General features: G+C 47.1%; 1 long non-coding RNA gene across 2 annotated transcripts in view; it reads right to left on the reverse strand.

The window, feature by feature from the left end:
• Window positions 1–6,395: 6,395 nt before the first annotated feature.
• The window catches only part of LOC121448149, a 30,579-nt gene continuing 16,545 nt past the window's right edge, over window positions 6,396–20,429 (reverse strand). Inside the window, exons 4-5 of one of the 2 annotated variants that reach the window (XR_005974345.1) lie at window positions 20,035–20,186; window positions 18,304–18,396 (exon numbers count right to left, since the gene is read on the reverse strand). This is a non-coding gene — a long non-coding RNA (uncharacterized LOC121448149). Of the gene's footprint in view, window positions 6,960–18,303; window positions 18,397–20,034; window positions 20,187–20,429 lie in introns of those variants that run through there. The other variant, XR_005974344.1, reaches the window with a different exon arrangement.

The following is a 20,429-nucleotide window of genomic DNA, read 5'->3' on the forward strand; positions in this document are numbered from 1 at the left end:
CATGTATTTGAATGCTTATTCATCAGGGAGTGAAGTGGCAATACTTGAGAAGGATTGGGAGGTGTGGCCTTGTTGGAAGACCTGTGTCACTAGGGGTAGGCTTTGAGGTTACAAAAGCTCAAGCCAGGCCCAGTGTTTCTCTCTGTGTCTTCCTGCTGCCTACGGATCCTGATGTAGAACTCTCAGCTACTGTTCAGCACTGTATCTACCTGCACACCACCATGTTCACCACTGTAATGATAAAGGACTAAACCCCTGAAACTACAAGCGAGCCCCAGTTAAATGCTTTATTTTATGAGTTGGCATGTTCATCGTGTCTCTTCACAGCAATAAAAAACTAACTAAGACACTTGAGAAAGAAGGTTCCCAGGAGAGGCAGAAGCAACGACAGGATGTTGCAAAAAGGTTCCACTTTCATTGGCAGAGATGTAGATAAACGATGGGAAATTGGAAATGATTTTTGTAAAGTCCTACAAAATCAGTCCTAAATCTGGACCCACTGATAATTGACATGTTGGTCAAGCCACCACATATCTTATTTCTCTATGTAATCATCCATGAAGTAAAATTAATGTCATCTTTGAAAATTTATGAGTTTATGTGGTATATGTCTATGTGTGTGTGTCTGTATCTGTATGTGTGTGCATATAAGTGTATGATATGTATGTATATGTGTACATATGTGTGTTTTTGTGTATGTGTGAATTTGTGTTTATTTTCAGTGTATGTGTGTGTTTGTGGCATATGTGTGTATGTGTTTGTAGTATGTATATGTGTATGTATGTGTGTGCATGTATGTATGTGTGTTTGTGGTATATGTGTGGATGGTGTCTGGTATGTGTATATGTATGTGGAGTGTTATGTGTTCTGTGTATGTGTGTATGGTATGTGTATATGAATGTGTATATGTGTTGTATGTGTGTGTGTGTGCATGTAATCTCCCAAGGGTGCCTAGTATATAGTAGCTGCCCAGTAAAATTTTTTCCCCTTTTCTTCTTTTTGCCTCAAAAAAAAAAAAATCATGTTTTGTTCTCCCATTGGAAATCCAGAAGGAAAGAAATGCCCACTATACTTCCCAGCAGTACCCATTTCTTTCTCAGCCCTGAAGCTCCTTCCTGCTTCTTCTGTTCAATTACCTCTCATCCTTCATCCAAATCTCACCCTCCCAACTCTGTCTGCAGAATATTTTCTTGGATGATTAATTTGCACCTAGGTTTGACCTGAAAGAATGTCTAACGACATCTTTCTACAGAGAGTATTGTCTTTTCCAACACAGAAAATGGAAGGAAGCCAAAAAAGGGAGGTTAGGGTCTTGAGGATAAAAAAAAGAGTACAGCAGATATAAGAGACCTATTGTTTCAAGGGCTTTCCCCAAGGAATATATTAATAGCCACAGGAAAGATCAGAGCACACAGACATTATATTTTCAGTCACTGCACCAGGTTCTCTATGTTTGCCATCTTGCCCTCACACACTTCTTTCTCTTATGGTCAAATGTTTCACAGCCTTCAGGGCTCAGCACAAGAGCCTTTTGATGTAACATGAATCAGCTCATGTGTCTGACCGATGCCAACAATAGGTGTCGTGAATCTAAGCAGGACAGACGCCTAAGAAGTTTAGGGATCCCAAACTCCCTTTTAAATTATTTATGTATTTATTTTTGGATCAGGGATCCCATACTCCCTTTTAAATTATTTATGTATTTATTTTTGTTTTTTTAAGATCTTGTCACATACCAAGGCTGTATTTGAACTCATTATGTAGCCCAGGCTGGACTTTAACCTATGACAATCCTCCTGCCTCAGCTTCCCAAGCACCAAGATACTTGTGTGTGCCATCAGACCCATGTTTGGCAACTGAATCTCAGACCTTTCACAAGCTAGGCAAGCGCTCTAGCACTGAATACATTCCTACTTTTATGCCTTTCTTCCTTTCTAAACACCTGTAAGTCAGGGACCGGAGATACAGCTAAGGCTAAGTGGTTAAGTCCACTGGCTACTCTTGCAGAAGACCTGGGTTTGAGCCCCAGTACCCACATGGAGGCTCACAACCATCCTTAATTCCAGTTCCAAGAAATCTGATACCATCTTCTGACTTTGCAGGCAGCAGACACATATGTGGTGCACATACATACAGACAAATCATGCATATACATACACACTCAGAAATAAAAGTAAAATTTAAAGAATTTAACGTAAAACTCTAAAATCAATGTGACCAAGTTATCCGCTTGCCTGGTCTTAGCACAGAGCTACTGCTTCTTGAGAACCGGTTCAGTCTTCAGCACACTGGGCAGTAACAGTATCAATACCAGTCCAAAAAACCCAAAAAGTTTTACAAGCAACTCCCTCAACTGCTGTTCTTCAGATATCCACTACATATGCAGTTCCTCAACAGCTTTGACTAATGGGATCTATGCAATGTTACTTCACTATCCTGCGGACCCAAGACTTTTTCAGCTTGCTACACCCTAGAATAATAGCTTCCTGTGAAATTAACTTGATTTTATGAAAACTGCTGTATTTTATTGAGAAGCATTATGTCTGGGCAAAAGGCCTTAAAAGTATGTGTTTTTCCCACTTTGAGGTAGAGATTTCTATCTAGAGACTGGCTTGGTGTGGTCAGCAAGTAATAAAATCCGTCAGCAGCCCTCCCTGCCCTGCTCTTTCCAGCTCCTGCTATGTTCTAGCAACTGTGGCATTTGAAACAACTGCGCACTTGCGGGAATCAGGGCCGCCTAATCCAATTCTATTAACACCTTAGGCATTCCTAGTTAGTAAGGATCTTCCATTAACATAGTTGAAATGGAAACCTCTGGGCTGCAAGTGAGCAGTGGTACAGTGCTTGCCTCTGTGAGCAAGATTCTGGGTTAAATGAACAGCAGTCCCCAAAACATAAATTAATAATTAATTAATTATAAATAAATAAAAAGTAGTTGTAGTTTCTACTAATCGATTGTGTTCTTTCTAACTAGGGACATAGAAAGCCAAACCCAGACTCAGACAGCTAGCGGTCCTTCAAGTATTGAAAAAATGTGTACATAACTTTCTTCTTCCCTGCCTCTTCTACCAGTCCCTTCAATGGTGGCCAGGGTATTTAGATTTTGAGATCTTGCTCACTGCCCTCTAAGTTTGTTCTACTTCCCTTCCCTTGAAAATTGCCTGATCTGAACAGTAGTGTAGAACTAGCCCTCCACCCTCTTGCTTCTTGAGTAAATGCTTAACTATATGACCAGTGATCGTGTGTGTGTGTGTGTGCGCGCGCGCGTGCACGAGCACACGTATGAATGTGTTGCCACTTTAAGCACAGTACACAGATTCCCTAGGTGGATGCAGAATGAAGATTGTTGAAAACACAAGAAGTAAAGACATTTATTTTTAGTTAACTTGGGGTTAAATAGTATCTCTCTAAAATATATAGCCACCTGGAAAGTCAGAATATAATATTACAGAAATAGCTATTCCAGATGTGAGCGAAGGCTCTCTAGTATGAGGGCACTAATCCGTCTTGCGAGTGGAGAAAACCGTGGAGGCTAAGGCAGAGGAGAGACAACATGAAGACGCGGGGAGTAGCTTAAGTGACCTTTCGCGCTGCTCTGACAAATGCCTGACATTAACAACTTGAAGAAAGCATTTCTTTTGGTCAGTTTAAGAAAACACACAGTCCATCAGGGCGGGGAAGGCATGGCAGCAGGACTGTGAGGTGTCTAGTCAGGACATCTGCCCAAGAACCCAGATTAAGAAATACCTAGCCGGGCGGTGGTGGCGCACGCCTTTAATCCCAGCACTCAGGAGGCAGAGGCAGGCGGATCTCTGTGAGTTCGAGACCAGCCTGGTCTACAAGAGCTAGTTGCAGGACAGGCTCCAAAACCACAGAGAAACCCTGTCTCGAAAAAACCAAAAAAAAAAAAAAAGAAAGAAAGAAAGAAAGAAAGAAAGAAAAGAAAAAAGAAATACCTGCAGTTAGTTCCAGAATCCCAGCCCATAGGAGGTACCTTGGGTGGGCGAATCTTCCTGGGGACACTCTCAGAGAGACACATCGGTGATTCTAAATCCCGTCAGGCTGAAAGTGAAGATGAACTATTGTAGGAAGAGACGATGCAATGATGGAGGCAGAGATGAGAACGCACAGAACTCTGAGAACTGGCGAGGAATCCCAGCCACCGCTACAACCTTGTTGGGAACGAGGACCGCTTCCCCCTTGTGGCCTTCACAGACAGCGTGGCTGCTGATTCCTTGATTTCAGACTTTTAATCCCCAGAACTGTGGGAACGGAGTTCGTGGTTGTTAAGTCTTCTGGCTTGTGGCGACTTGTTACAACCTCTCATAGGTCGGCACGGGAATGCCGCTTATCTATTCTTCCTCTTTTACACTCATCCCTAAAGAATGCTGTGTGATTATTGAGGAAATACACAACTAACTTAGGAGACATGGCTTCAAAAACTGATTTTACTGCTCACCGGTTGAATGGCATCAAAAGTAACCTCGGTTCTTGGATCCTCAGTTTGATCGTTAGAGGAAATAGAAACACAAATGTGTGATACACAGCATCAGTTCAGTGACCGAGAGTGGTAAGGAGCTGGGATTTTGCAGCCTTTTCAGACACCAGCTATTTGATGCTTGCTTGCTCCCTCCTCCTGCCCCCTGGTTGTTGAGCGAGTTTTCTAGAGGATTCTATTTTGTTTTCCTATACATTTTCTCTGAATTCTATGATTTTAGTCCTTTTTAAGGTAGCTTTTCAACCTTGTACATTTTTTTGTTTTGTTTTTTAGCTTGTCTTGATGTTCCTTTGCATCTTGTTTTCCAGATTCGTTGGTTAGATATTTAGTTGCTTACATCTCATTCATTCTAATTTTTAGGTGTGAACACAAACACTAGGAATTGACTTTTAACTTTTGACTACGACTATGCCTGTGTTCTGCCTTCATATCAAGTACCTTTATTTTCAGTTTATTAAATGGTTTATAATTGCATGTTTTTGTATCACTCTTTTCTGAATTACTATTAACGTATTAGCTCACATTGTACCTTGACCTAACTGACCTAAGAACTTGTTATCATTATGCAGAAGCTATAAAATTTAAAAATTTTTGGCAAATAGCTTTCTCGATGGCATCTTTTAGGTAAAATATATCATGGCTGATGAAACACATGCACACACACATACACGCATGCACACACACATTCTTATCATGAAGTCAGCAATCCCAGAATGTCAACAGTTTGAGGGATTCAGATATTTTTTTTAAAATGCTTGCATTGCTAAAATGTCTGAATGCTCAGATATAATGAATACATAAATGTATTATGCTCAGAAACTAAAAAAAAAATACTGCAGTTCCACCCATACCTTTATTATCAGCAGGGCCCAGTGGCACCGACCTCCCAGGACTCCAGCACAAGCATCAGTGTTTTGTAAGGCTGAATACAAAGCCCATTTCCCTGTAGAGTCTTCACAGACCATCCTTATTATATCATGCGCTTTGCCTACCAGTCTAGAATTCTGCTGTGGCTAGTAAGCCATAGTGTAAACTCCTTCAGAGTTAAGACTGTGTCTCATACTTCTTTCGACACCTTCAGATAACCCCTGGCTTCTCCCTTCTTTAATCATGCAATAGCAAACTGTAAGTGTTTGAGGTCACATTTTATGGGACACCTATGAAAGTGGACTCCGAAATATTAGGTCAGGAGTAAAGCTGGAAAGTGGCACAGTCAAAACAAACTCTCAAAGGTTAAAGTCAACCCCTCACCCCTGAGAAGCATGATGTGACTATCCCCAAATTTAAGAAATACACATTTGTGTAACATGAGGGCCTGCTTGTTGGGGGTTTTTGTCCTGACTAGCTGGTAAATCCCAAAGAAATCACACAGAGGTCTACATAAGTTATAAACTGATTGGCTCATTAGCTCAGGCTTCTTATTAACTCTATTTATTTATTTATTTATTTATAATTTCTGCCTCTTCCCTGCCACCACCTCCCATTTCCCTCCCTCTCCCCCAATCAAGTCCCCCTCCCTCCTCAGCCCGAAGAGCAATCAGGGTTCCCTGCTCTGTGGGAAGTCCAAAGACCACCCATCTCCATCCAGGTCTAGTAAGGTGAGCATCCAAACTGCCTAGGCTCCCACAAAGCCAGTATGTGCAGTAGGATCAAAAACCCACTACCATTGTTCTTGAGTTCTCAGTAGTCCTCTTGTAACTTATATTAACCCATTATTTTTTTCTATATTAGCCACATGGCTTAGTACCTTTTTCAGCTGGGTAGGTTACATCTTTTTTCTTAGGTGTCTGGACAGGACTGTGGGAAGAACTTCTTTCTTCTCTGAATACTCCTGTTTTCATTGCCCCACCTCTACTTCCTGTCTGGTTGTCCCGCCTATACTTCCTGTCTGGCTACTGGCCAATCAGTATTTATTTAAAACACAATTAACAGAATACAGAATTGTCCTATACCACATTTGGATCACAGGAAACAGAAAAAAAAAAAAAGTCAGGCTGACCTGTCTACCCACTACGGCACCCACAGCTCCTGTTCTGACAAGTTTAACAGTTGTAGATTTATTTTTCGCATTGCTGTGGCAGCAGCTACTTAAGGATGAAGAGTGTCTTCTGGCTCACAGTCCATCACAGCAGGGAAGGCATGGCAGCAGGAACTCAGGGCAGATAGTCACACTGATCTACAGTCAGAATCCAGAGCACAGACAGGACTCCACCTCCAGGCTCACCCTTGTGACTCCAACAAGACACCACCTCCTCAAGGCTCCGTGACCTTTCCAAACAGCACCACCAGCTGGAAACCAAGCGCTCCAATGTGAGAGCCAATGAGGGACATTCCTGTTTAAATCACAGTGGGAGTGATGGCAGTGGCCTCCAAGGGGACTCATAGAATAATCAGCACACAGCTAAGACAGATGCCAACTAAGCATCCCCTGTGTGCACGCTCACTGATGCCCACAGCAGACCTGTGAAGAAGACAAACAAGACCATTATCTGCATTTTGGAAAGTAGGTAGTTAGGGTTCAAAAAAGATTAATCTTTCTAAGGAAACTAGCAGAGGGTTGAAACAGAAGTAAGCTAAGATCTTCTGTGTCCTGCCCTCGTCTCTATTCTTCAGGCTACAGTGACTCCAAACTGCTTTAGGAACTCTAGACGGAAGTCTGTGCATTTCATCACCAACTTGAATGACCAGATTGCCACCCATGGAATTTCCTCTGGATAAACATGTGCTTGAAGACACTGGAGAATGAACACACAATCCCTGCCCTCAAGAAGCCCACAAACTTGTCACGCGATAACTGCATGAGACAAATCATATCTGCTGTGAAGGCTATGACAGAACTGAGGAAATTAATAAAGATATTAGGCAACATTTGTTGAGCATTTACTATGCAAAGACTTGGGGCAAGAGCACCACTGGGGGAGGGGTATGGAGAGGAGACATTATTTTAGGGCAGCCGGAGACTGACTAGAGGGGTTGACCGGCACCTAGAGAGTCCAGAGCCGCTGAGCTCTCCCTGGCCTTGACCTGGCTCCAAGGGAGGCACAGATGGCCAGGGCTATTTGTTTGTAGGTTACATTTTTTCCCCTGAGCAGATTCCAAATCCCAGTTTCCAAAGAAAAGAGAAAACAGACTTATTGGGCCAAAGGCTTTCCCTGAGAAGTGTCCTTGTGGCTGTGTGCCAGGACAGGGCCAGCACAGGATTCCCCCCCATGGCCCAGCCCAGCAGTCGGCAGGCTGGAGCCTTCCTCAAATCCTTCACTAAGGCAGGGATTAGAAGTCATTCCCTGGGAGGCTTTCAACAGAGTCATGTGCCCAGCGGCTCTGCCCCAGTATTTCAGCCCGCCCAGCCTTGGCATGCATCCTGGTGACGTTTCGGTGCCTAACAGGCTCGCCCTCCTCTTTCCTGTTTGGCATGGCCCTGTGCTTCCTGCCGGGCCACATCTCCTCTGAATGTTCCCTAACAGTGGCGTTCCCAACCCTTGACCCCCAAAGCAGGGTAGATGGTAGCTCTGACTCGGGTGCTGGACAGATCCACGGAAACGAGTCTGCTAGCAGCCAATCTGTTGCCCTGCCAGGAGGCAAGTGTTGTCTGTTTACTCTTGTCACCCATGCACACCTCTGCACATCCCTGTACCCCTAGGACCCCCTGCCCACCCTTGTACATTTCCTGTCTATGAGCCAGTCCCAAACAATGGGTGGGAGGAGAGGAACATTCCACCTGAGTGCAGCTGGTAAAAGGACCTGGGGGTATTATCTGTTCTAAACTCTCAAAAGTGAAAAAAAAAAAAAATTTCAATGGGTCAGGTTTTGTTTTGTTTTAATCACACAGAGGGAACTCTGCAGTGTCACGGGAAGTGGGGGTTGGGGAAAGGACATTTCTTTCCTGACGTGTGGGAAGAACGAGGGCATCTAAGTCAGAAGCCTCTGCTCAAATCCCTACTCTGCTGTCTCCCGTGTAACCCAGGCTGAAATGTCTAACCTCCCTGCCCACTGTGCTAAGGTCTCAGCAGGAGGGCAAACATTTGGTAGGCATTACCAGCCTGAGGAGTGAGTTCTCCAGCCGCCCCTTCCTTCCTGGGATCCGAAGGCAGCCCTGCTGGAGCGCTGGTCTGTTTTACTTCACAGGCTCTTGGTCACCCGTGAAGCTGAGTCACCCTGAGTTCCTCCTGCCTCGAGGCTATGCTCTCCAGAAAAGGATGTGTGTCTGTGCCAGCCCCAGGTTCTGAGTGGACACGCTGTTCTGGGAACCCTGCTAAGGCTGACAGGGGATGTGAGGTTGCTCACACACGTTTCTCCGTGCTAGGCATTTCCAGCGACGATGCAGACATGTAAACTGGGAAGGGCAGGGGTGTTCATGAGAAACCGTGTGAGGCACCCAGCACCCTGGTAGGTACCCAGAGGAACCCCAGTGGTCTTTTAGGGGGAGAAGAGTTAGACTGAAGGCCAGGAGACAAAGAAGAAGAAAACAGTATTACTTTCTAAGATGGTTCTCATTCCTGCTCCCGAATGTCTGCTTGTTTGGAGGGGGCAGGATTATCTCTTCTTCCAGAAGAAAAGTAGAAGCTTTAGTGAAGTGATACCATTTCCTGAAGTCACGTTAGCTGTGGTCTGCTGTGGCCTTGTCACCTGCACTCATGTGGCTCACTTCACAGACAGGTGTGAGTGCCCAGTGTCCTAGTGGCTGGAGCACAACCCAAGGAATGAGGCGGGGCACTGTGGGACCTCTGCCTCACAGATAAAGAATTGGAATTCAGAGAGGACACAAGAGAGAGGGACAGAACTCAGGCCTCAGAAGGAGCACTCAACAGCCTCTCTGATAAAGGGGGATGGGTAATCATGCTCTTATTCTTTCAGCATCAGATTTAAGCAGGGCTGCCAAACACCTAGACGTGGTCTGCCAATGAAAGCCAACCCCCTCCAGCAGCTCTGATGTCCTGTTAATGCCACCACCAAATCATCATATTAAAACGCAGTTCTCACTTGCTGTGGTGCTGCACGGTGGAATCCCAGCACTTCAGAGATAGCAGCTGGAACAGCTCAAGCTTGAGGCCAGCCTGGGCTACATAATGAGATACACACAGGAAGAAGGAAGGAAGGGATGGGAGAGGGAAAAGAAGAAAGGAGAAGCAGCAAGCAAAATGGGGAGGGAACACAGGACCAAAGATGTATTGACCAGTGGAAGTGATGACCAGTTGAGGTGGCTGTGGAAGACAGAGGCAGGAAGGAGTTCAAGAGTTCAAGGTCATACTTGGCTATTAAAGAGAGTCTCTGCCAGACAAAAACACACAGTTCGGCCTAAGTTCCTGTGCTAGTCTAGACTACAGATTGAGACGCTGTTTCAAAACCAAGGAAAAAAGAGAAGGACAGAGGAAAGGAGGAAGAAATGGGGGAGACGGCACAACGATCTCAGACGCTTTGCCAATAAAAAGTAGATAATCAGCTCTACCTCTATCATAGATTGTTTTGATTGTTGTTTGAGACGAGGTCTCACGACATAGCCCAGTCTGACCTTGAACTCCCTTCCCCTTTGCTCAGCTCAGGTTCTAGGGGTAAACACCCGGCTTATCACATCTTACGAAACCTCAGATTATATGTTCTCCTCCTCCCATTCATCCTCCACCTTAAAGTCCCCCACCAATTCTAAAGGAAGGTGTAAAGTTGCTGCAGATAGATCTGGAGAGTTCCACACGGGACCCTGTATGCACAAGGATTAAGCAGACAACACTGGATGACGTATAAGCCAGGAATAACATGTGCATTATCTGGTCATGATCGGTGTGGATCCTGAAAAGCAGGAGTTCTCATGTTCATCGCTTCAGGGGTGGGGAAAGAGCCAGAGTCCCAGAGAGACCGGTAAAGTGGGGAGAACCTGCTTGTGGAACTTCTTCCGTGTTCTAGGAGGGAAGTGAGGCAGAGAGCAGAGAAGGAGCTCATGGAAGCCCATCCAGTTTTGCAGAGGTGTGCAGAGAGGGAGAACCCAGGCCCCTCAGGCTTCAGGCTGCTAGCCTGCCCTCTGGGGACATAGCTATCCTCCCTCAAAGGCAAGAGGTGGCAAACCTCTAAAGGCACTATCTTCTTCCTGCCTGGAACCCCATGCTTGTTATAGGATAACAATAGCTGCTGAACACTGCAGTCAGAGACACACGGACTTCCAGCCTGGCCCCTTGACTAGGCTGAGCCTATCAGATGTCATGCCTCACCCAGGTTTTCATGGGATTCTTCTTTAAAAATTTGCATTTCTTTCTAAAATTGCAGCTGTTTTATGGGGATGGGGGAGAGCGTGTGTGCCACAGCACATGTGTGGAGTTCAGAGGACAGCTTTTAGGAGCTGGCTCTCTCTTTGCTCCACATGGGACCTGGGACTTGAACTCAGGTCAACAGGCTTGGTGTCAAGCACTTTTACCTGCTGATCCCTCTCCCTGACCTGGGGTTTGTTTTGCTGTTAGGAGTAGAGGGTACTCGGTGGGTATCTTCACTGGCCTGTGCCAGCTGTTGTTCTGGAAGACAAGCAGTTGTCTTGTCTCCCTGAGCCTACAGTGGGGGACTTACTTTGAAGTGGTGCCACACTCAGGTGACCGCAGCCGAGCTCTGTGTTACACTTTTCAGATTAGGGTGGGAATGGTGTGTGTGGCTGTTCCTGCCCCTGCCTATGCAGTCACCTCAGCCATCTTGTTGTTGTTGCTGCCACATGTCCAGTGTGTCCCCATGTCACAGTCTTTACGCTTGCTGTCCCTATCTACTTCTAATGTTCTTCCTCCCAATCTTCAGCCCATCTTCGCAACTGCACTCAACCGCAAAGGCCACCTCCTCAAAGGGCCTATCCTGAGGTCATCGTCCAAATGGCTCCTCTCGCTACCCATCTCCTTATGGTCTTTCTGCTGATGTGTTATTGCTATGTGAGTTGCTACATCCAGTTCTTCGTCATCTATTGTGTTTCTCCCCCCCCCCCCCCGAAGAAAGTGAAGTCCACAGAAGGTCGTCCTTGGTCTGTCTGCTTCCCTGCTAAATCCATGGTATGAATGTTTGCAGGGACTCTGTCTGTTTCTGCTAAGAAACAAAGAATAAAAAACGTGTCTTCTTCAGCCTTGCATTTACAAGATCAAAGCTTTCTGGAGAAGGGGTTACAAGAAAGAGTGCTTGGAGCTGGGGAGACCGGTAGTTACTGAGGATCTCAGAAGCCAGCAATAATTCTCTAGGGCTTCAACAAAGGACAGCTACCCTTAAGAACATAGAGCCTGGCTGAAGGCTCAAGCCATTAAAACAATCTGGCTATGTATAGTGGCCAAAAGCCTGGAGGTCAAAGACAGAGGGTGTGATGTTTTGAGGGCACCATGAGTTACATATCAAGTTCAAGGCTAACCAGAGCTACATGGTAAGACCCCGATCACCACGACAAAACATGGAAAAGTAAAATCAAATAATACGCCATAGTCAGTGTGTGGCAGGGCATGGCGGCGTGTGGCATATATGGTGTGGGGTGCTTGACATACGAGATGTGGTGTGTGTGACATGTGGTGTGTAGGGAAGTGTGAATGTGTGCTGCTGGCGGGGTGTGGGATGTGAAGGGTATGGAGTGTGTGTAGTGGGGGAAGTGGGAGGGAACGTGGAGTGGGGGTAGCTGAAGGGGAATAATATGTGTGCGTGTAGAGAGACCTACGGCTGTCACCGGCAACAAAGAGAGATTTGTAAGCAACCTTTAAAGTGTTAGCAAGCTTGAGAAATGGCCTTCCACAGCAAGAGAATCCATCTTCCTCATTTGGATACAGACTCAGAGTTTTCTGATGAGTCCAGCTGACTAAGAAACCTGTGGAGGAGGAAGAGAAGGTGCTCCAAGCAGGGGAGCAACCTGGGCAAAGTCATGGAATGATGACAAACTCTCTGGGACGCAGACGTGACAGAGTCAGATTCAGGTGTGGTTCCTATACTAGTAGAACATAACAGTGACCAGGTGCCAGATAAACAGATGTTGTGGTAAAGGCTACCCCAGGTGGTGTGGGACAAACCCAAGTTCAAAAACTGACTGTGTCACCAATCCCATCCTCTCTGGCTTCACCCCCTAAGGAGCAAGAGGCTGGGAGGAATGTGGAAAGAAGTACACTCTCCCTTGGCATGCTCTCAGCAAGGATGGAGGACAGCGCCTACAGGCTCTGAGGGGCTGTGGTTAAAGAGAAAACACTGCAACTGTTGCGTCTTTGCTTCAACTCGCTTGAAGGACAATGTTTATTTGGAATTTGAAACTCATTAAAAGTGGCTGTGAGGTGTTTATCTAGGGCAGCTTGGGTTATCAGGAGACTGAGAAAGCTTGGCCAAGATTGATATCCCTTCTGAACCTACAGCCTACTGTTTCCTAGCTCTGGCCACAAGAATTAGAACAGGACTCCCTCCAAAAGGGAGGAAAGGAAAGGGAGAGCTCTGGCCCTCTGATGTTAACATAGGCTGTTTGGGAAATAATTGTGAGGTAAATACAGTGAATCATCCTTAGTTCTGGGACCCACAGTGAGAACTGTCTTCGAGGCAGTTAGTATGAAAGGCCTGAACATGAGCCAGTTCAGCCTATTTCTTAGGAGTTCGCTAGGTACAGAGCAGTAAAGAGCTGAGGCTTGGTTTGGACAACCCCACTAGACCAAGCACACCATCCAGAGACATCGCCATTCTCCAAGTAAGCAAAACATAAAGGCAGAGAGACTAGCATTCTTGAGTATCTACTGTGTACAAAGTGCCTTATGTTGATCGTGTTACAGTATAAGACTCACTGAAACCTGGATAAGAAGTCCCTGTGTTTGTTGAGGAGGTAACTCCAAATTGTGCCTCTACTGGCTGCACCCCCATCTCCTTATTCAGCGCCTCATAGCCTGTGGGCAGCAGGATATCATCCTTCCTAGCAACATGCCCTTACACAAGTCACTTAACCTCTCCGTGCCTCCATGTCCCCTAGTGAAATAGAATGTTAGTAAGACCTCTCTCATACTGCAATTGTACAAATAAATGAGCTGGTTAGCGGAAAGAGTTCAGACAATGGTTTCCATCCTGTGCACACTGCTCGCGAACCTGCCAGATGGTTGAGCTCACCTTATCCTCACCACCACCCAGTGTCTGCAGAAAGTGCACCTGGCAGGGTCATCCGGTTCTTAATTGGCCTGAGAGTCCTACTTAGACCTGCCTAACAATAACAAGTGAAACAGAACACATCGTTAATTGTTTTTTAAATGTCCCAGGCTTTATAGATATGTATATATTCAGTTTTCAAAACAATTATATGAGGTAAGTGTTGCCAACCCCCAATTTAAAGATGCAGAAATCAAGACTGAGGGAGACCCAGTAATGTTCTCAAGACCATAGAGCTGGTGACTGTCTTATAGAGGCTGAAGAGCAGACGGGCCCTTCCTTGCTCCCTGAGACTGGCCACAAGACTCGGACTCTGAGCTATGCTGTATTTAACTAGCAAGGAGCAGGGACCTGAACCCTGAGACTGAGATATGCACGCACAGGCGCGCGTTCACACACACACACACACACACACACACACACACCGAGGAGGGGGAAGCAGGCAGGTTCCCACAGAGGGAACTTTCTGGAGAAGGCCTGTTGCCCACCATCTAAACCCACAGCACTTAGCCTCAGCTGCTCTGGTTGCTCAATGCCAGTCTCTCCTGCCTCCCAAAGTACCTGGGAAGAGAGTCTGAAATCTTCGCTCCTCTCAGCAGGTGGGGCCAGGCCTGGGTTGGGAGAACTCCACAGGGCATCAAGTATATTTATGGAGCAGAGGAAAGAGTAGAGACTGCCAGGATTTTTTTTGTATCTCCTATTTTCAGCTAAACTGAGTTTTACAGTGTTCTTCATACTGTTTTAATAAGACTGCATAATTGTGACTTGAGGACTAGACTGTCACACAGGAGGATCAGTCGGCGGCTTACAGGACGGGTCAGTCCTCATTTGACCCACCCGTTGGAGCGTGGAGGGTCCATTCTGGCTCTCGTCCATCTCTTAATCATCATGGGCCAATTTTACCCCTACTCCCTACCACAGGTAGTACTTTCGCAATGTCATTGATAGTGCACAAGGTGGAAGAACAGCTTGAGCTCTGTAATCAGACACACTGAGTTAGAATGTCTCACTCAGGCATTTGGGGCACCCGTAGGAACTTGGTAGCAGTGCAGGAGCTGGAGTCATGGAGACAGACTCTGGCTCTACCTCCTGCGTGGCTGGCACAGAGGGCTAGACCTGTGGGGACCTGCTGCTGAAAAGCCCAGACTTTGTTTACATAGGGAGCCAGGGTGGAAACTGGCCTTGTATGGATGAAACGCTGGAGGGCCACTGGGGGAGGTAAAGAGAAACAGCCTGATAAGAATCTGCGAGTAAGTACGTGAAAGAATGCACTGAAACTCCCTCCCAGGATCACAGAAACCCGACCGAAATTCGACCTTAGGGACCCGCCCGCACGCCCCATCCTGCTGGCTAGACAAGCAACCCGAGGCTAAAATGGCTCTTGAATTGTCTCCAGGCCAAGCCACCTGCTTCCCGTAACTTTCTGTCTGTGTGCTCTGCCTGTGGGCACGACCGTAGGGCAGGGCAGGGCAGGGGGTGCAAGCCTGTTAGAAGGGAACCTCGTTTTATTGAGCACCTACTAGTACTGCTTCGGTAGTTATGCTGTTATCTCATGCATTGCTTCATTCCGGTTTTTCAGCTGGCAAAGCGCAGTGCCAGATAGGCTAAATCACTTGCCCAAGAATACGAAAATCAGGCAGATGGAGTAGCTTGGGTCCAAATTACTGTCTCCACCTTTTCCTACCCAATGGCGCTGCCCAGAGAGGCGCCAGAGCCGATGTATGCGGTGGCAGTGTCTCTGGGCATCACCGTCGCCACCCCGCCACCCCCACAACCCTACACACGCAGGAACACACACGCCCCGCGGCAGGGTCATTCACCTGCGGCTCCACTCTAACACAACTTACTGGCCCCACCCGCTCGGCCGATTTAGCAACCGGAAGTTGCGCGCCCAGTGACTGCTGACCCAGAGACGCTGGTCCTGTCCCTACCCTTGGCAAACGTCGTTCAGAAGGACTTACAGGTGCACCCCCCGGGCGCAATTCTTTGGTCTCCGCCCAGATCACAACCCCGCATCCGGTTCGGAAGCAATGGAAACTGGTCCTGCTACAGAGTTCCGGGTAGGGCCTTGCCCACGCCCACCCCACGGCAGCCCCAAACAGGTTTCTTCACTTTCCCTGTGCCAACTCTTGCCCCAGGCTGGAAAAGGAAGCTGATTACTCAATGAGCCTGAGGATTGTTCTGGTTCCCAAGAGAACTAGCCACCAGCTAATCAGCCAGCTGGACCATGGCAGGTACTAGGGCTATAGCTCCGAGGGCCACCCAGCAAATATTTGAGGATCCTCAGGCGACTTCCATGCTCTGTGCTCAACTTTAAGTCCCAGGAAGAAAGTAGACAGGATGTAAGGGGCCACAGCAGCCAATGAGATCCACGGGGGTGTAACACATGCCAGAGGCCGATATTGGCTTACTAAGCCAACGTGCTTACTGGACCATCAGTTCTAGGTAGGCACCAGAGATACCAGCTTGACCCAAACAGATCCAGGCCCTCAGAAGTCCTATCCTAACGAGCATGAGGTTTCAAGTCATTTCGAAAGAAAGTGATATACACAGACAGACACAGTACCCAGGGACCCCAGATTTGAGTTACAAATACTACATAGTAGGTTTACAATGCTTAAAACTAGCAGAGATGTCTGTGACACATCAGATCCACTGTGGCATCTACCATGAGAATGTGGTTAGCAGGTGGAAAACTGGTTCAGGGAAATGCAATGCTTTGCCCAATATTCTATCCCCGTTTCCATCTTAGAAGACCAGCTTCCACCAGTGAGTTGCCTGACCACAGCTTGGAGGCCAGCGCTCCCAGCTGTACACTCCTCAAGACGCCCAGAGCCCCTCTGATGAGAGGAAGGGGCACTCCGCAACTTCTAAGGGTCCTCAGTGTGTGACGAGATGCTAACCAACACTGGTATTATTCCCTGGCCGCTCCTTTCCCCTCGAGTCCCAGCATCTACACCTGCTCCAGCCTGGGAACGAACATGGCATGGGAGGCCATCCCTGTTCCAGTGAGTGACCCTCTTGAGAACCAGGCATGTAGGGACAGATCCTGTCATCCGCAGATGCCTCACCAAACAAAACAGTTTGGCAATTACACGTAGCCTTTTCGGAAGCTCCTGCAATCTTCCGGGACTCCAAGGAACTGCTACCAACTCTCTGCCTAAAGGTCCTTGCCTTGGTTTATTTACTTAACCACTATTTTAGCTCGTGTGTCATGCCTGTCATTGTACTCTGAGCTACTGATACTCTCCCAGAGCCTTGGAAAGTCTTCTGCCACCTGAGATGAAGAGAATCCCCTGAAATACAGTTATAGTCACCTAGAAGTCACACAGGGGCAGGCACTACCACACGGTAACTACTGTGCAGGAGTGGGGTGACACTGTGTACAGGGGTGCGCTGATGCATGCTGTCCTCAGCAAATGTGTGTTATGTTGGTTGGTTAGTTTTCAGCAACTTGACAGTACAGTCAGCTGGCTGGCAAGAGAAACCTCTGTTGAGGAGGCTTCATCAGACTGGTCTGTGGGCATGTCTGTGAGGACATGTCCTTGTTTTTGATTAATATGGGAGGGCCCAACCCATCGTGGGTAGCACCCTCCCTGGTCAGGTAGGCCAGGGTTACAATGAAATATAACTGAGCGGCCAGAGGAAGCAAGCCAAGAAGAAGTGCTTCTCCATGGTCTCTGCTTCAGTTCCTGCCTTGAGTTCCAGCCCTGACTTCCCTCGCTACAGAACTATAACCTCTAAGTCAGTGGTTCTCAACCTTCCTAATGCTGTGACCTTTTAATACAGTTCCTCATATTGTAGTGACCCGCAACTATAAAATTATTTTTGTTGTTACTTCATAACTATAATTTTCTGTTATGAATCATAATGTAAATAGCTGCATTTAAGAATGGCCTCAGGTAACCCCTGTGAAAGGGTCGTTCTACCCACTGAAGGGTCACAACCCACAGGTTGAGAACAACTCCTAAAATAAATCCCTCCTCCCTGTTGCTTTTGATCACCGTGTTTATTATAGTAACTAGGGCATGTGTCTGATGCTGGAGACCTAAATATCAAATAAACCATTCATGTCCTACAGATTGCTTCAGGTCCTCCAATTAGACAAAAGAACCATGGTTTTAAGAGTCAAAAGAAACAATCAGGAAGAAAAAAAGAAGGAAGGAAGGAGAGAGGGAGGGAGGGAGGAAAAGAAGGGAGAGAGACAGAGAGAGAGAGAGAGAGAGAGAGAGAGAGAGAGAGAGAGAGAGAGAGCGCTCAAGCCTCTCTTCTCCAATTCCCCAGTCTTCTGTATGGAGGGAGATCCAGCTCCCAGAGAGTCTGGAGCCAACCCCCAGCTACTACTTTTGCCTCTATGCCGTCCTGAGTTGGGCCCTAACCCTAAACCATAAATACATTCTCATCCCATCCCCGCAGCCACCTGGGCTCTGAGCACAAGAAAGGAGGAGGATGGTGAGTCTATAGCTAGCCAGTTGAGGAGAAAGAGGCTGAGAGAGCAGAATGGAGCAATTCGCCACGGTCACACAGATAGAATCCTCATTTTTTCCACCCCAGGGTAGATACCTGAGGGCTCTAGACCAGTACCAGCCCCCACCCTCTCCTTTTACACACACTTGCAAGGACTTGTGGGTAGACCCGTGCTGCAGAGCTTCCAGGATTCGGTCCCTGCCTCCTCCACCACTGCTCACACGCTCCCGGCTGTCCTCACTGCGCACACAGGCAGGCTTCCTTTGCAGTTGTCCATCCTGGTGTGCTCCTGTGTCTTGGGCGCTTTTCTGCACGTAGGTTAGACTCTTTAAAAACGAATCACAAATAGGATCTGAAAAGCTCCTAGGAAATCACGGTTCTCCACAGGATTTCTCCACTTTTTATTTTAACATGCAGACCCTGCACCATCTCTTCCCGAGGTCTTCCCATGGCTCCCCAGTGTCACCCCGATAGAGCTTCTGTCTGTCGGCAGCTCCCCTTTCCAAGTCTATGTTTGGAATCCACAGGGCCAGGTTCATCATCCTCTGCTCCTTCCTCCTTCATAGGACCCTTCTGCCTTTCAGCCTAGCTGTTTCCCATTCTCTCAGTCTAGAGGCCTTAGCTGAGACAACACCCCCTCTGAGAAGCTCTCTCTGGCCCCTCCCTCCAGCCTGCTCTCCTTACTTCTCTTCCAAGGTAGCAGCCCTGCCTGTTCATTTCCCAGGAACTTAACCTACCTCCACCACAGCCCTTCAGTGTTACATGGGCAGATCTATTTTTCTGTTCCTCTCATGGGCCCACGAATTCTTTGAGGGCAGGGATTGCATTTTCTCATTTCTGCTTCCCAGCAGGGGCTCCGTGGATGTTTCCTGACCCAAACTTAGTGAATAATCTCTTTACCCAGGGCCATAAGGATTTGCCTTACTCTTGCTTGGAACACTGATTGCTAAGCTGTGTCTGTCCCATTCTCGAATTAAAAAGTTCCTGGAAGACATTGTGATAAGTTAAATTGTGTCTTTAAACAGTGTGGCCAGGTCCTAAGCTCCAGTCCTTATAAACGGGACCTAATTTGGAAGCAGGGTCCTTGCAGAAAGAATTAAAGATTTTAAGATGTGATCATTTGGGTTCACGGTGAACTTTCTATTCACTGATGTGTTCTTATTAGAGAAATGAGAGGCAGGTTTGGGATGCAGTGAAGACAGTTTGAAGTTATGCTGTTATAAATTAAGCAACCCCCCAAAAATGGGGACCCCAAGGGAACACAGCCCTTCTAAGACCTTAGTTTTAGACATTCTAGCATCTAGAATGGTGCCAAAAAAATACATTATAGTCATTTGTTATAGGAGCCACAGGGACAAACTGTGCTGTTCGTGGTCTTGACCCGCACCTATTTTGCACACAGTAGGACTTTCACATAAGGCCTTGCCAGTAGCCATTTGCTCAGTGGGTCATGTAAGGCCTGGAACTGCCTATAGCACCCTGTAGTCCCCTCCCTACCACTTCATAAGGGGTTGCACACATTCAAGCCTCAGTGTGTATTCAGTGAGTGCCTACTATGTGCCATGGTCTGCAGAAGGCACACACAACCTGTGTTTGTAAATTCATATGCTGAGAGAGAGACACAGAGAGAGAGAGAGACAGACAGAGAGAGAGACAGAGAGAGAGAGAGAGAGAGAATTAAAAATAAGTGAATCACACTGGCTTAGCATGTATGAGGCTCTGGCATCAACCCCCACTACTGAAAAAAAGAAAAAGTAAAAAATGAATAAATGCATACTGTATCACACAGAGGTGAGAAGAAAGACAGCAACATGGAGGGACTGGGGGGACTGTGGTGGCATTTCCCATAAATCGTGGAGGAGGGCTTTCTGAGTAGGCCGCCTGTGAGCTGAGGCTTGAGGAAGTCAGAGTGCCAGTCAACAGTCTCAGAAGGAAGAAGGAACTACAGGTGCAAAGCCCCATACCAGGAGTGGACTGGACACTTCCGGTCACAGCTGGAGCCCTCGGTGAGGGGGCATCCAGAGGGAGCCCGCAGCTGGGCACGGTCTCAGCGGCGCAGATGTGATTCTGCATCCAGGTTCCCGTGTCTTACGGCAAGGAATTAGATATGGGACACCTGATTAGAAACAGAAATAGGATGATCTAGTAAGAAAAGGGGACTGGCTAGTGAGCTGGGCCTACCTGGCCGGTGCTTGTTTACTAGGCCCATGCAAATGTATTTCTTGAGCCTGCTCTGTTCATTGTCTGGAGCCCAGGCAGAAAAGGGTGTTCAGTTCTTCTGTTAATCAGCTTCTTTCACATGTTAATACTGATGTTGCCTTTTCAGTCTCTACTATTCAGCCATCTTAAGGTTAGAGAG

Source organism: Microtus oregoni, unplaced genomic scaffold (genome assembly GCF_018167655.1).
Source record: "Microtus oregoni isolate MIOR12 unplaced genomic scaffold, Mior012 000005F_ref0000423, whole genome shotgun sequence".
Taxonomy (NCBI): Eukaryota; Metazoa; Chordata; class Mammalia; order Rodentia; family Cricetidae; genus Microtus; species Microtus oregoni.